Here is a 12,893-nt window from a genome sequence, read left to right on the forward strand (position 1 = left end):
ATCCTGCCAATCTGAGTACATACCCAATATCTCTAGTCTCTGTCTCCTACCTCCTAATCAATTCTCTATCCAACCCAATAGTTTGCCTCCAATTCTGCGCACTCTCATTTTTGATACCAGTCTCCTTTGTTGAACCTTGTCGAATGCCTTCTGGAAGTCCATATAAATAACATACATATACAATGCCTTAGCAACCTTGTTAGTTACCTCCTCACAAAATTCAACTAGTTTCATTAGATATGACTTACCATTTACAAATCCACGCTGGCTCTCCCTGATCAGCTCATATTAGTCCAAATTCTCAATCAGTCTGTATCCTAATAACAAATTCCTGGACGTAGCTTTCAAAATATTCACTGAAAATGCAATTCTATAGAATAAAAATGGGTGTTCACTGCAAGAACTACCAGCTAGCCTTAGAGTCTTCATCAGAAGGTGGCTGCTCACATCATCTCGGCCCTGTGTAATTTGCCACAGTATGTTTTTGAGCCATGACCTTACCTATACTCCAGCAAATCCTTCATCATACCATTAGATGAGTGAAGGAGGGTCTTTCTATATCAGTTGAGAACCATTGTTGCAGATGATATCTCCGATTGTAATGTTCTCTGAACATGGCCAGGTGAGGCCAAAGGAACTGAGGGTCACGCGTGATGTCGTGGCTAATGCTGGATTGTGTCTCTTGGAGGATGAGGACAGTTATGTCCCTGAGCAGGGCAGGAATAGGAAACGCAGTTTCGCCAGCTTTTATTCAGAAATGTGCTCAGGCAGAATTTGCAGAACTGGTGTTTAACAAGGCCTTAACAGGGCAAACACAATTTACACACAAATTGGGATTCCTGCAGTCAACAGCAAAGAGACTTTCATCCCATTAACTTAACTGGATATCAACTGAGCACCATGGGATAAAAAGAAACTGTAACACTCACTATTCCTGCATACATACATTTGTATTTCATAACTGCAATTTATGGCCATTTTCTGCATATGATTCTACAGGGAGGCATCTGGAACTCTACAAAACAACACGATAAAATCTAATTGGAAACAGTACTTTTATCAGTCATGAATCAGTTAAACTTTTTATGGTACAGTGCTATCAGTCAATGTATTGGTTTTGTTTATCAGGACCCACATGATTTCACTGATTAACCAGTGCTGGCTGTTGGACTTTGTACCAAGAAATCTTTACCTCACTGTGATATTTCCTTGACAGGAACATTGAATTGTTTGCATTTGCTTACCCAAATAAACTAATATTTAAATTATATTTCCATTCTGATTCTTACAGGTTTAGAATTTGATAAAATCACTTCCATTTGAATCCAGGAACAACTTTTTCTCACAAAGTATTATGAGAATGTGGAACACTGTGCCCAGAAATTCACTGATACAGAATTAAGTGAGGTGCTTAGAAAAAAGGAATGGCGACTTCATCTCCCCCCATCAGTATATCCTTCCATTCCTGCCCATGTGCTTATTTAACTTCCCCTTTAAGAGTTCAATGCTATTCGCCTCAACTATTCCACGTGGCAGCAAGTTCCACATTCTAACCACTCCTTGGGTAAAAAGGTTTCTCCTGAATGCTTTACTGGGTTTACTAGTGACTGGGTTTACTAGTGACTGGGTTTACTAGTGACTATCTCATATTTATGGGCCCTGGTTTTGGACTCCTCCACAAGTGGAAACATCTTCACTTCCTCTACCCCATTAAATCCCTTCATAATTTTGAAGACCTCTATCAGGTCACCTCTCAGCCTTCTCTTTTCTAGAGAAAAGAGCCCCAGCCTGTTCAGTCTGTCCTGACAGAATTAACCTCTCAGTTCTGGTAACATCCTTGTCAATCTTTTTTGCAGCTTCTCCAGTGCCACTATATCCTTTCTGTAATATGGAGACCAGAAGTGTACACAGTACTCTGTGTGTGATCAAACCAACGGTTCTGTACAAGTATAACATAAAGTCCCTGCTTTTCAATTATACGCCTCTAGAAATTAACTCCAGTGCTTTGTTTTCATTTTTATGGCCTTATTAACTTGCACTGCTCTTTTAATGATTTGTGAATGTTTACCCCATGTCCCTTTGCTCCTCTACCCATTTAGATTTTTATTTTCCAAAGAGAATCTCGCCTCCTTATTCTCCTACCAACATGGACCGCCTTACACTTATCTACATCAAAATTCAGTAACCATTTACACACCCAATCTACAAGTTTATGAACATGTTCTTGTTTTATGTCGTGGTCTTCCTCAGTAATAACTATGACCCAAATTTAGTGTCATCCGCAAGTTTGAAATTGTACAAATTGTTTATGTAAATGGTGAACAGCATTGGTCTCAGCACCGATCCCAGTGGATCACCACTTCCCACCTTCCAACAGTCTGATTAACTACCTTTAACAACTATTAACTGTGTTCTGTTTTGTAGCCAGTTTGCTATCCATTCTGCTACTTGTCCCTTGACTCCTTAAGCTCCGACCTTTCTCTTGCCTTTGTCACTGTTTCTTTCTCACTGTCCCCATTTTTTTCTCGTTCTATCTCTCTCTCTTTACCCTTCTGTCTCTATCCTTGTCTTTTCGGTTCCCTTTTGTCACTCTCTCTTTTCTCTCTCTGTGTCTATCCCTATTATTTTATCTTTCTATCTCTGCCTCTGTACCAACCTCTCTCCTACTCTGTCCCTATTTCTCTCTCCCTCTCTCTCTCTGTCACTGTCTCGCTCTCCATCCCCTTGTCTCTTTCAACCCCCCCTCTCTTTCCCTCTTTCTTTCTTTCTTTCTATCCCAGTCCCTATCTTTTTCTTTCTCTTTGTCTCTATCTTTTGCTCTCCCTCTCTCTCTCTTTCTGTTTGTACCCACATCTCTCTCTCTCTCTCTGTTGTCTCTCTGATTTAGTATTCATTGAAATGTATCCTGAAATATTTCAGACTCACAGGAGGGGGTGGAAGAGAGTGGAGGGAGAGTGGGAGCGGAGGGGAGGGGGAGTGAGAGAGTGGAGGGTAGGGGAGGGACAGAATGGAGAGCAGAGGGAGGGGGAGGGAAGAGAGTGGAAGTTGGGAGAGAGTGGAGGGGAGGGAGGGGAAATTGCAGAAAGCAACGTGGAGATTGGAAGGGAGGGAGAGAGTAGAGGGATGGGAGAGACTCGAGGGGGAGAGTGGCGGGGAGGGAGAGAGAGGAGAGGAGGGGGAGAGCAGAGACGTTGAGTGGAGAATGAAGTGGACGAGCGAGTGGAGGGTAGATTGGAGAGGTTGAGTGGGAGAATGGAGGGGAGGGGAGAGTGGAGAATGGAGTGAGAAGTGGAGAGGTGGGGTGGGAGAGTGGAGGCGAGGGGAGAGGGGTGGGAGGTATAGGGTAAGGAAGGGGAGAGTGGAGGTAAGGGAGAGAATGGTGGGTGAGGAAAGAGAGTGCAGTGTAGGGGAGGGGAGAACGGTGGGAGAGTGGGGGGAGGAAGAGAGTCGATAGGGAGAGAGAGAGTGGGGTGAGGGAGATGGTGGAGCGAGAGGGACTGGATGGGGAGGGGGCAGAGTTGAGGGGAAGGGAGTGGAGTGGAGGTGGAGAGAATGGAGGGGAGGGGGAGGCAAAGAGACGACATGGAGGAGAGGGGGTGTGTCGAGGGAGGGGCAGGGAGTGGATGGAATGCCGCTCAAGGGGCCGAATGGCCTACTCCTGCTCCTATCTTCTATGTTTCACCAGACAGGGCCGCTTGTAGGCGGGAGAAACTCAGTACAAGTGACAGGAAGATGCCATCCCGTCCATCCGCCCGCCCGCCGTCTCTCCCAGTGACAGAGCAAGACTGAGCACCTTGAATGGAACTGAGCCCAGCTTCACTCACAAGTGGGCAGTACGGGAGCTCACCGTCCAATCGCAGTAAAGATCTGTCACTGGTTGTCCAGGGCTGTCCCTGAACCGTGAGCATTGAGTCACAGAATGGCAGACAATAGAATGGTTACAGCACAGAAGGAGGCCATTTGGCCCATCGAGCCCATGCCGGCTCTCTGCAAGAGCACTTCAACTGGTCCCACTCCCCGGCCCTTTCCTGTTAACCTACGGTCACCCACTCCCTCTCTGTCTGCACACTCTAACGCTGCGGGCTGACCAGCTCCTGAAAGGTGCTGTCCATGAAGCTCTCAGCCTTGCGCCGTGATGCCAGCTGCCACTCAGGCTCTGAAAAACGGAGTTTGAGCTCCTCCAGCTGACGTCACTTCCTGCATATGTGGTTGTCCAGGACAGGGGAAGCATCCTGGAGTGACCACATGGCACAAGATGTGCATTCCACAGGACTGAGGTACCCTGCCATTCATCTACTTAATAGACTATTAATTAACTTACCAGAAAAAAACAGCTACTCACCAATCAGCCCTTTCCCTTGTGCTGATATCACTTACCTTGCTCCCTCATGCTTGCGCTCCCTCCGGGCTCTGGACTCCAGGCTCGCGGGCCTACTTTTATCTGCGCCTGCTCCTCTCGCTCACCCACAGTTCCACTCTTGTGTCAATTAACTTAGTGACCTTGGGTTCTGTGGCTCCACTCCTCCTTTTCAGTCAGGCGTCTCCACTGCCTCCCTCCTCTCCACTGAATTCCTGCACTCACCAAATTGTTCTACTCCGCTTACGATCCACTCCTTTTGCATTTTCCAAGCTCTGTTCTCAAGCACCGAAACTGACTCACACTCTAAGACCTGTGCCATGTGGCCATGGACAACACATGGCAGGAGCTTAGAAATATGTTTAAAACAGCACCCCGGGGGTTATGTCTAAAATTGATAACAATGAATATATTGCCCGAATCTAGCAGGAAACGCCCTCGTTGCCGCAGATAGTCGAGTCATAAACTATTCAGCTTCTTGAACCACAATTCATGAACGACTGAAGTTCATATCACGGCAATTACACCCTTTCTTACTCCATGGGGCAATTTTAACCCAACCCGCCCAAACAACTTATGGGATCGGGGGCAATGCTGGTTTTACACTGCGCCCAATTTTATTTTCCATTAAAGTCAGTGGAGAGTAATATTGCGTGGGAGTGGGAAAGCAGGCCGGAATTTTCTGGGGTGGTAGCGGGTGCAATCAGAGGCGAGTCGGGTGGGACAGTTGTTATTTTTGTGAGTGGGTCGGGAACCCGCTGTCATCCCGCACCCAAGTGCGTTTCCCCGAGGCGCGTCTGTCAGCGTGGAGCCGACCCAGCCGGCAGAGGCGGGGAACCCAGTTTAAAGTGTCAGTAATTGTTCTCAGACCCTGAAGAGTGGTTTTAACCTTAGCTTTTAAATTTAGCTGGATGGCCACGGAAACACGCTGCTCAGGAACCACGTCTGTCAACCTGAGGCAGAAGTTCAGTGGCCATTGCTCCAGCTGATCAGTTGGCAGCATGAATTGTACTATAAAATGCTCCCACCTGACAGATGATCACTTTCCTCAGCTGAAGTTGTTTCTCACTGCATTCCAAGCACAGATTCTGCAGGCTGCAGTCTTTCCAGAAAAGTCTCCATCCAGGGTCACCTCATTGGAAGAACCTCTCTCATCACTGACAGATTGCTCTGTCATCTCTACTTCACTTGCCATCTATTCCATCAGCATGGATGCCATTTATACTGTCTCACCTTGGTCCTCAGAATCTGACCACGATGAGCCCCAAGACCAGCAGTACCAGGCACACCAACAGCACTAACAACAACTCCACCAACCTTAAAGAATCGTAGAATGAAAGACTGGTTACAGCACAGAAGGAGTCCATTCGGCCCGTCGAGCCAATGCCAGCTCTCTGCAAGAGCACTTCAGCTAGTCCCACTCCCTCGCCCTTTCCCATTAACCCTGAATTTTTTTACTTCAGGAACTTATCCAACTCCCCTTTGAATGCTGTGATTGGATCTGTCTCCACCACCCTTTCAGGTAGTGAATACCAGATCCTAACCACTCGCTGCGTAAGAAAGTCTTTCCTCATGTCGCCTTTGGTTCTTCTGCCAATCACCTTAAATGTTTGTCCTCTGGTTCTCGACCCTTCCACCAATGGGAACAGTTTCTCTCTATCTACTCTGTCTAGACCCCTCAAGATTTTGAACACCTCTATCAAATCTCCTCTCAGCCTTCTCTGCTCTAAGGAGAAAAATCCCAGCTTCACCAGCCTATCCAGGTAACTGATGTCCCTCATCCCTGGAACCATTCTTGTAAATATTTTCTACACCCTTTCTAAAGCCTTCACATCCTTCCTAAAGTGCAGTTCCCAGAATTGGACACAATACTCCAGTTGAGGCCGAACCAGTGTTTTATAAATGTTCATCATAACTTCCTTGCTTTTGTACTCTGTGCCTCTATTTTCAAAGCCCAGGATCCCGTATGTTTTTTAACTGCTTTCTCAACCTGCCCTGCCACATTCAAGGAATTGTGCACATATACCCCCAGGTCTCACTGTTCATGCACCCCCTTTAGAATTTGACCTTTTAGTTTATATTGCCTCTCCTCGTTCTTCCTTCTTTCTCTGTAATCACTTGATGTTGCACAGGACAGGGGGCATCATCACCCGAGCACAGTGCTGCCCGTTAGGCCAGGGATGGCCTCATCTTGGCCAGATTTACTTCAATTGACGCTGTACGCCCTGGCTGCCACATGATGCGCCAAGTTGGCACCACCCCACAGCAACACCATAAAGCATCCCTCCAATTTCCAAGCCATTCCTTTCACACTCATCACCATTGCGGGGGGCACCTTTATGCCTCACCATTCACTGCGACTCACTAAGCCACTTCTAAAGGTTCACACAAATCTGTCCAAGAAAGCAAAGTGCTGAACATAAATATTTCAATGCCTGACAGCACATTAACTTAAACTTTACATGAACATTGGATAAAACACCCAAGTGGCTGCCCATGTGTGTTGTTAGGATTGCATTGCACTAGCATTGCACTAGGATGAGGGTGAGTGTGAGGGGTGGCTAGTGAGATGGTGATGTGATAATGTAGATAGAGACAGAGAAGGATAGGTGGAGGTGCAAAGTAAGTTTGGTGCGAGTAAGGATGTGCAGGAGTAGAGTAGGGAAGGCAGAGTGATGGGGATGTGGTAAGAGACACAGCAGGATGAAGGTGAGTGTGGCTTTGTACTAACGTTTCCTGATCTAATGAGATCATTGAAAGGTTTGCGCCACTGAACCCAGGTCCTCCTGACCACACCCCTGCTTGTGCCCTCCTGTGCAATGTGCAACCAGGCTGTCTTGGTCCCCTGGGAAGGTGTCTTCCGCCTTTCGGAAGGGAAGAGGACCTCCCTGCGTGCTGTGCTTATGGAGGGAGTCATGGGAGAACCTGGGTGCAGCTCTGCACCCTCTGTGCGGTGTTTGTCAGTGTTTGCAGCACCTCAATGCTGCAGAGAACTGACAGCAAAACTGTCAATATAAAGTTGGCCATGGTCCCTTTAATGAAACCGACTAATGAAACCGCGTCATCAAATGGTGTCGCCAAATCCGCTTCCTCTAATTTTGGCCGGGAAATGGACTGGGCGGGGCTTAACACGCCCAATCAGTGGAAAGTCAAGTCACAGAGTGGAATGGAGCCAGAGGCGGGGTCGGGACCCACCACCAAGGTCAGTAAAATTGCCGCCAAAGTAACTATTTAATTAGTCTGCCATTGCCTTTCTTTCATTTGCAATATTACCCCCATCCATTTTTAAAGGGCCCATATTAACCTTGATGACCCTTTCCTCCTAATCTAATTGAAAAAAACCCTTGTGTTAATCTTAATATCCCTCAAATTGTGCATAATTCTGATGTTCACCTTGAGAAAACGGATACTTTCTTGCTGCTTGATGTCTTGGTGAAGAAGCTGGGGGAAGGGGAGCGGCTCCAGGGGGGTTTAGGGGCTGGGGGGTAGGGGAATGGAGCCAGGGGGGTTTAGGGGCCAGGGGGAAGGGGAGCGGGGCCGGAGGGTGGGGGAGCGGGGCCAGGGCGGGTTTAGGGGCCGGGGGGAAGGGGAGCGGGGCCAGGGGGGGTTTAGGGGCTGGGGGGAATGGGAGCGGGGCCAGAGAATGGGAGCTGCTCCGCGGGGAAGGGGAGCAGCTCCAGGGGTGAGTTTAGGGGCCAGGGGAAGGGGAGCGGGGCCAGGGAAGGGGAGCGGCTCCGAGGGGAAGGGGAGCAGCTCCAGGGGTGGGTTTTGGGGCCGGGGGAAGGGGACCGGCTCCGGGGTGGGTTTAGGGGCCGGTGGGAAGGGGAGCGGCTCCGGGGCAGGTTTAGGGGCTGGGGGAAAGGGGAGCAGGGCCGGGGCGGGTTTAGGGGCTAGGGGAAGGGGAGCGGGGGAAGGGGAGCAGCTCCGGGGTCAGAGGTCTGGGCTCGGGGTCAGTCAGGGATCAGTGAGGGCGGGGCTCGGGGTCAGTGTGGGATCAGTGAGGGTGGGGCTAGGAGTCAGTGAGGGCGGGTCTCGGGGTCAGTGCGGGGTCAGTGAGGGTGGGTCTCGGGGTCAGTGCGGGGTCATTCAGGGCGGGGCACGGGGTCAGTGAGGGTGGGGCTCGGGGTCACTGCGGGGTCAGTGAGGGTGGGGCTCGGGGACAGTGTGAGGTCAGTGAGGGCGGGGCTCAGGGTCAGTGCGGGTTGAGTGAGGGCGGGGCTCGGGGTCAGTGAGGGCAGGTCTCGGGGTCAGTGTAGGGCCAGTGAGAGCACGGCTCGGGGACAGTGTGGGATCAGTGAGGGTGGTGCTCGGGGTCAGAGCGGGGTCAGTGAGGGCGGGGCTCGGGGTCAGTGAGGGCGGGGCTCGGCGTCAGAGCGGGGTCAGTGAGGGCAGGGCTCGGGGATAGTGTGGGGTCAGTGGGCGGGGCTGGGGTCAGTGAGTGCGGGGCTCGGGGGGTCAGTGCCGGGTCAGTGAGGGCGGGGCTCAGGGGTCAGTGCGGGGTCAGTGAGGGCGGGGATCCGGGTCAGTCACGGCTGGGCTCGGGGTCAGTGAGGGCGGGGCTCAGGATAAGTGCAGGGTCAGTGAGGGCGGGGCTCGGGGGTCAGTGAGGGCGTGGCACGGGGTCAGTGTGGGCAGGGCTTGGGCTCAGTGCAGGCGGGGCTCGGGGTCAGTGAGGGCAGGGCTTGGGGTCAGTGCGGTGTCAGTGAGGGCGGGGCTCGGGGTCAGTGAGGGTGGGGTTCAGGGTCAGTGCGGGGTTAGTGAGGGCGGGTCTCGGTGTCCGTGAGGGCGGGGCTCAGGGGTCAGTGAGGGCGGGGCACGGGGTCAGTGAGGGCGGAGCTCGGGGTCATTGTGGGGTCTGTGAGGGCGGGGCTCGGGCTCAGTGCAGGGTCAGTGAGGGCGGGGCTCGGGGTCAGTGATGGTGGGGCTTGGGTCAGTGCGGGGTCAGTGAGGGCAGCGTTCGGTGTCAGTGAGACATCAGAGGTCTGTGAAGTGGCCGGGCTGGTTCTATATCCCGAGAGCCAATGGTCAGGGTTCGGAGCTGGAGGATGGGACAACCAAGGACAGGGAGGCTGTGAAATGGAGGCGATTGTTGAAGGAATCCAAGAAAGTGGGGATGTGAATGGAGTATGGTTGGAAAGTGTAGAGCAAGAGGTGACACTGGTCAATGTTTTACATTAACAGCCTCTGAAATTGCCCAGGATATAACATTGGCTAAAGGCTTCAGGCGGTGTCCAATAAAGCAGATGGATGCACGAAAGAAAGAATGTGATTTTACAGCACTTCTTCCACGACCCTGTGACAAAATGTAGGACAGATCCAAGGTCCACTCTGAATTCCAGCTCTCCCGCACACCCGCCCCTCCTCCACCCCTCACCTCCCGCCACCGCCCCCCCCCCGGACTGGTAATCCGCTTGCGATATGCACCATCTCAGGAATTTGGGGCACCAAAAATCTACTTCAAAGGCAAGAGTGCCACCGATTGGGCCAAGGTGGCCCTCTAGAGTGAGATTGGTGCCAATTTCGGCCACTTGGTTGCTGAGGTCAAAACCAGGAAGAGCCTCTCTCCCCTGAACCAAAGGAATCAGGGGAAATACTAATGAATGTTGGAGCTGGGAACTGAGTTTGAGTTGTTAGTGAATCACTTCCACCTCTGAATTTTAAAGCACTGAAAATGACTTAAACATACAATGCTGACCCATACTCTCTGTCCTACTCCCACTCTGACTTCGGCCTCCTACACTGATCTAATGAAGCTCAACATAAGCTCGAGGAACAGCACCTCATCTTTCAATTAGGCCATTTACAGCCTTCTGGACTCAACATCGACTTCAACAATTTCAGACCATAACCACTGCTGGCATTTTTTTGGACAGCCGTTGCTGGTAATTATTCTGCTTTTGTCATTTGCACCTCCTCTAGACCCTTCCTTTGTTTCTGTACTTGTCCCATTACCATCTCCTTTTGCCTCGCACCATCATCCCTTTTGTCATAAATCACTGCTGCCCTCCACCCTATCACAGACCTTCCCTTTTGTTCTTTCCTCCCCTCTTGCTTTTCCCTGCCTCTGTACTTGCTTAAAGCCTGTTACATTTGTAACTTATTTCCAGTTCTGACGAAGGGTCATCGACCTGAAACGTTAACTCTGATTCTCTCTCCACAGATGCTGCCTGACCTGCTGAGTATTTCCAGTTATTATACTGAACCATTTACTCATTTCATTGGTGTACACCTTCCAGTTTATTGGTAATTTAAATATTATTTTATGTGTAAAAGCTTCTAAAACATGCTTGTGCAACTGAGAAAAGCTCAATTCGAAGACATTCCTTCAACGGACGCCATGGGCAGAAACTCGCCAGGCTCATTATTTCTATCTGGGGCATGGCCGGCTTTGGGCAAAATGACTTTTAAACCAATGTTAAAGATCGCGGAAAGTCTGTTTATGCTGACGTAACTCACGCTTGAGTTTCCACGAGCTTTTGCGCTGGTTCAGCTGATTTCACCCGGATTATACTGATGAACTTGCAGAAATTCTATCCCTTTATGTTTAATTCAGTGGGTCTTTTTGCTAATGAGAAACTGCAGGCATAAGCCATGGCTTCATAAAGAAAAGCTCATTTATTATCAAGCAGAAAAATACCACTTCAGAATTAACCAATATCTACAATTGCTGCACGATTTAGAATTGATTTAACAACACAAAGAAAACCGTCTGACTCCCAAAATGCGTTCCCCTATCTGCAAACAAAGCCCCATCCTAGATTAACCCCTCAACGAATGTGGTTCGTCTACTCTTGATTGGCTCAGTCTTGCCAAGGCCTCTAAATATCTCAGTGCCCCTGGGTTGTGGTGCAACACGTAGTCTGGAGCCAGGTTATGGAGATCCTCAGCTGGTCTGGAGCCAGGTTATGGAGATCTTCCGCTGGTCTGTGGCCAGGTTATGGAGATCTTCAGCTGGTCTGGAGCCAGGTTATGGAGATTTTTAGCTGGTCTGGAGCCAGGTTATGGAGATCTTCAGCTGGACTGGAGCCAGGTTATGGAGATCTTCAGCTGGACTGGAGCCAGGTTATGAAGATCTTCAGCTGGTCTGGAGCCAGGTTATGGAGATTTTCAGCTGGTCTGGAGCCAGTTTATGGAGATCTTCAGCTGGTCTGGAGCCAGGTTACGGAGATCTTCAGCAGGACTGGAGCCAGGTTATGGAGATCTTCAGCTGGTCTGTGGCCAGGTTATGGAGATCTTCAGCTGGTCTGGAGCCAGGTTATGGAGATCTTCAGCTGGTCTGGAGCCAGTTTATGGAGATCTTCAGCTGGTCTGGAGCCAGGTTATGGAGATCTTCAGCTGGTCTGGAGCCAGGTTATGGAGATCTTCAGCTGGTCTGGAGCCAGGTTATGGAGATCTTCAACTGGTCTGTGGCCAGGTTAAGGAGATCTTCAGCTGGTCTGGAGCCAGTTTATGGAGATCTTCAGCTGGTCTGGAGCCTGGTTATGGAGACCTTCAACTGGTCTGGAGCCGGGTTATGGAGATCTTCAGCTGGTCTGGAGCCAGATTATGGAGATCTTCAGCTGGTTTGTGGCCAGGTTATGGAGATGTTCAGATTGTCTGTGGCCAGGTTATGGGGATCTTCAGCTGGTCTGGAGCCAGGTTATGGAGATCTTCAGCTGGTCTGGAGCCAGGTTCTGGAGATCTTCAACTGGTCTGGAGCCAGGTTACGGAGATCTTCAGCTGGTCTGGAGCCAGGTTATGGAGATCTTCAGCTGGTCTGTAGCCAGGTTATGGAGATCTTCATCTGGTCTGGAGCCAGGTTCTGGAGATCTTCAGCTGGACTGGACTCAGGTTATACAAGTTCCTATGATGATCTGTTCTTCTCTTACTACAACCACGAGGTGTAACTCAGCGAACCCATTGTTGCTTCAGCACGTCCGGAGCCAATTTTACCCATTTATATAAAACTGTTGTATATTTTATGTCTTTTTACTCTGCTAGCCCCTGGGTATGTGTGAACACTGCAATGCGACTCTGGGATCCCGTTACTCTGGTTTACTGATGGTGAGCGGCACTGCTGGAATTTGTAGCACAAACCCCGGATTCACAAAGAGCAGCAGGGCCTCTCACGGTGGAATGACCAGGAGTGAAGAGCTCCAGATTGGACAGCTGGTGCGAGCGGCCAGGAGCTCACGTTGGGACCTCTTCACCCTGCACAGTAACACATGTCCCAGTCCGTGATCACAGCCCAAGAGCTCAGCGCAAGGATCACTTACAATTCACCAGCCCAACATTCTCAACCCCACCATTTTTTGCCAAGCCCCGTTCCCAGTGCTGTAAGAAACATAGAAAAATAGGAGCAAGAGTAGGCCATTCGGCCCTTCGAGCCTGCGCCGCCATTCAATAGGATCATGGCTGATCCTCTATTTCAATACCATATTCCCACTCTCTACCCATACCCCTTGACGACTTTTGCGTCTAGAAATCTATCTATCTCCGTCTTAAATATATTCAGTGACTTGGCCTCCACAGCCTTCTGTGGTAGAGTGAGAATGAA

The sequence above is a fragment of the Somniosus microcephalus genome, unplaced genomic scaffold, assembly GCF_052327205.1.
Source record: "Somniosus microcephalus isolate GS21.2 unplaced genomic scaffold, FLI_Smic_1.0 unresolved_chr1, whole genome shotgun sequence".
NCBI classification, from domain to species: domain Eukaryota; kingdom Metazoa; phylum Chordata; class Chondrichthyes; order Squaliformes; family Somniosidae; genus Somniosus; species Somniosus microcephalus.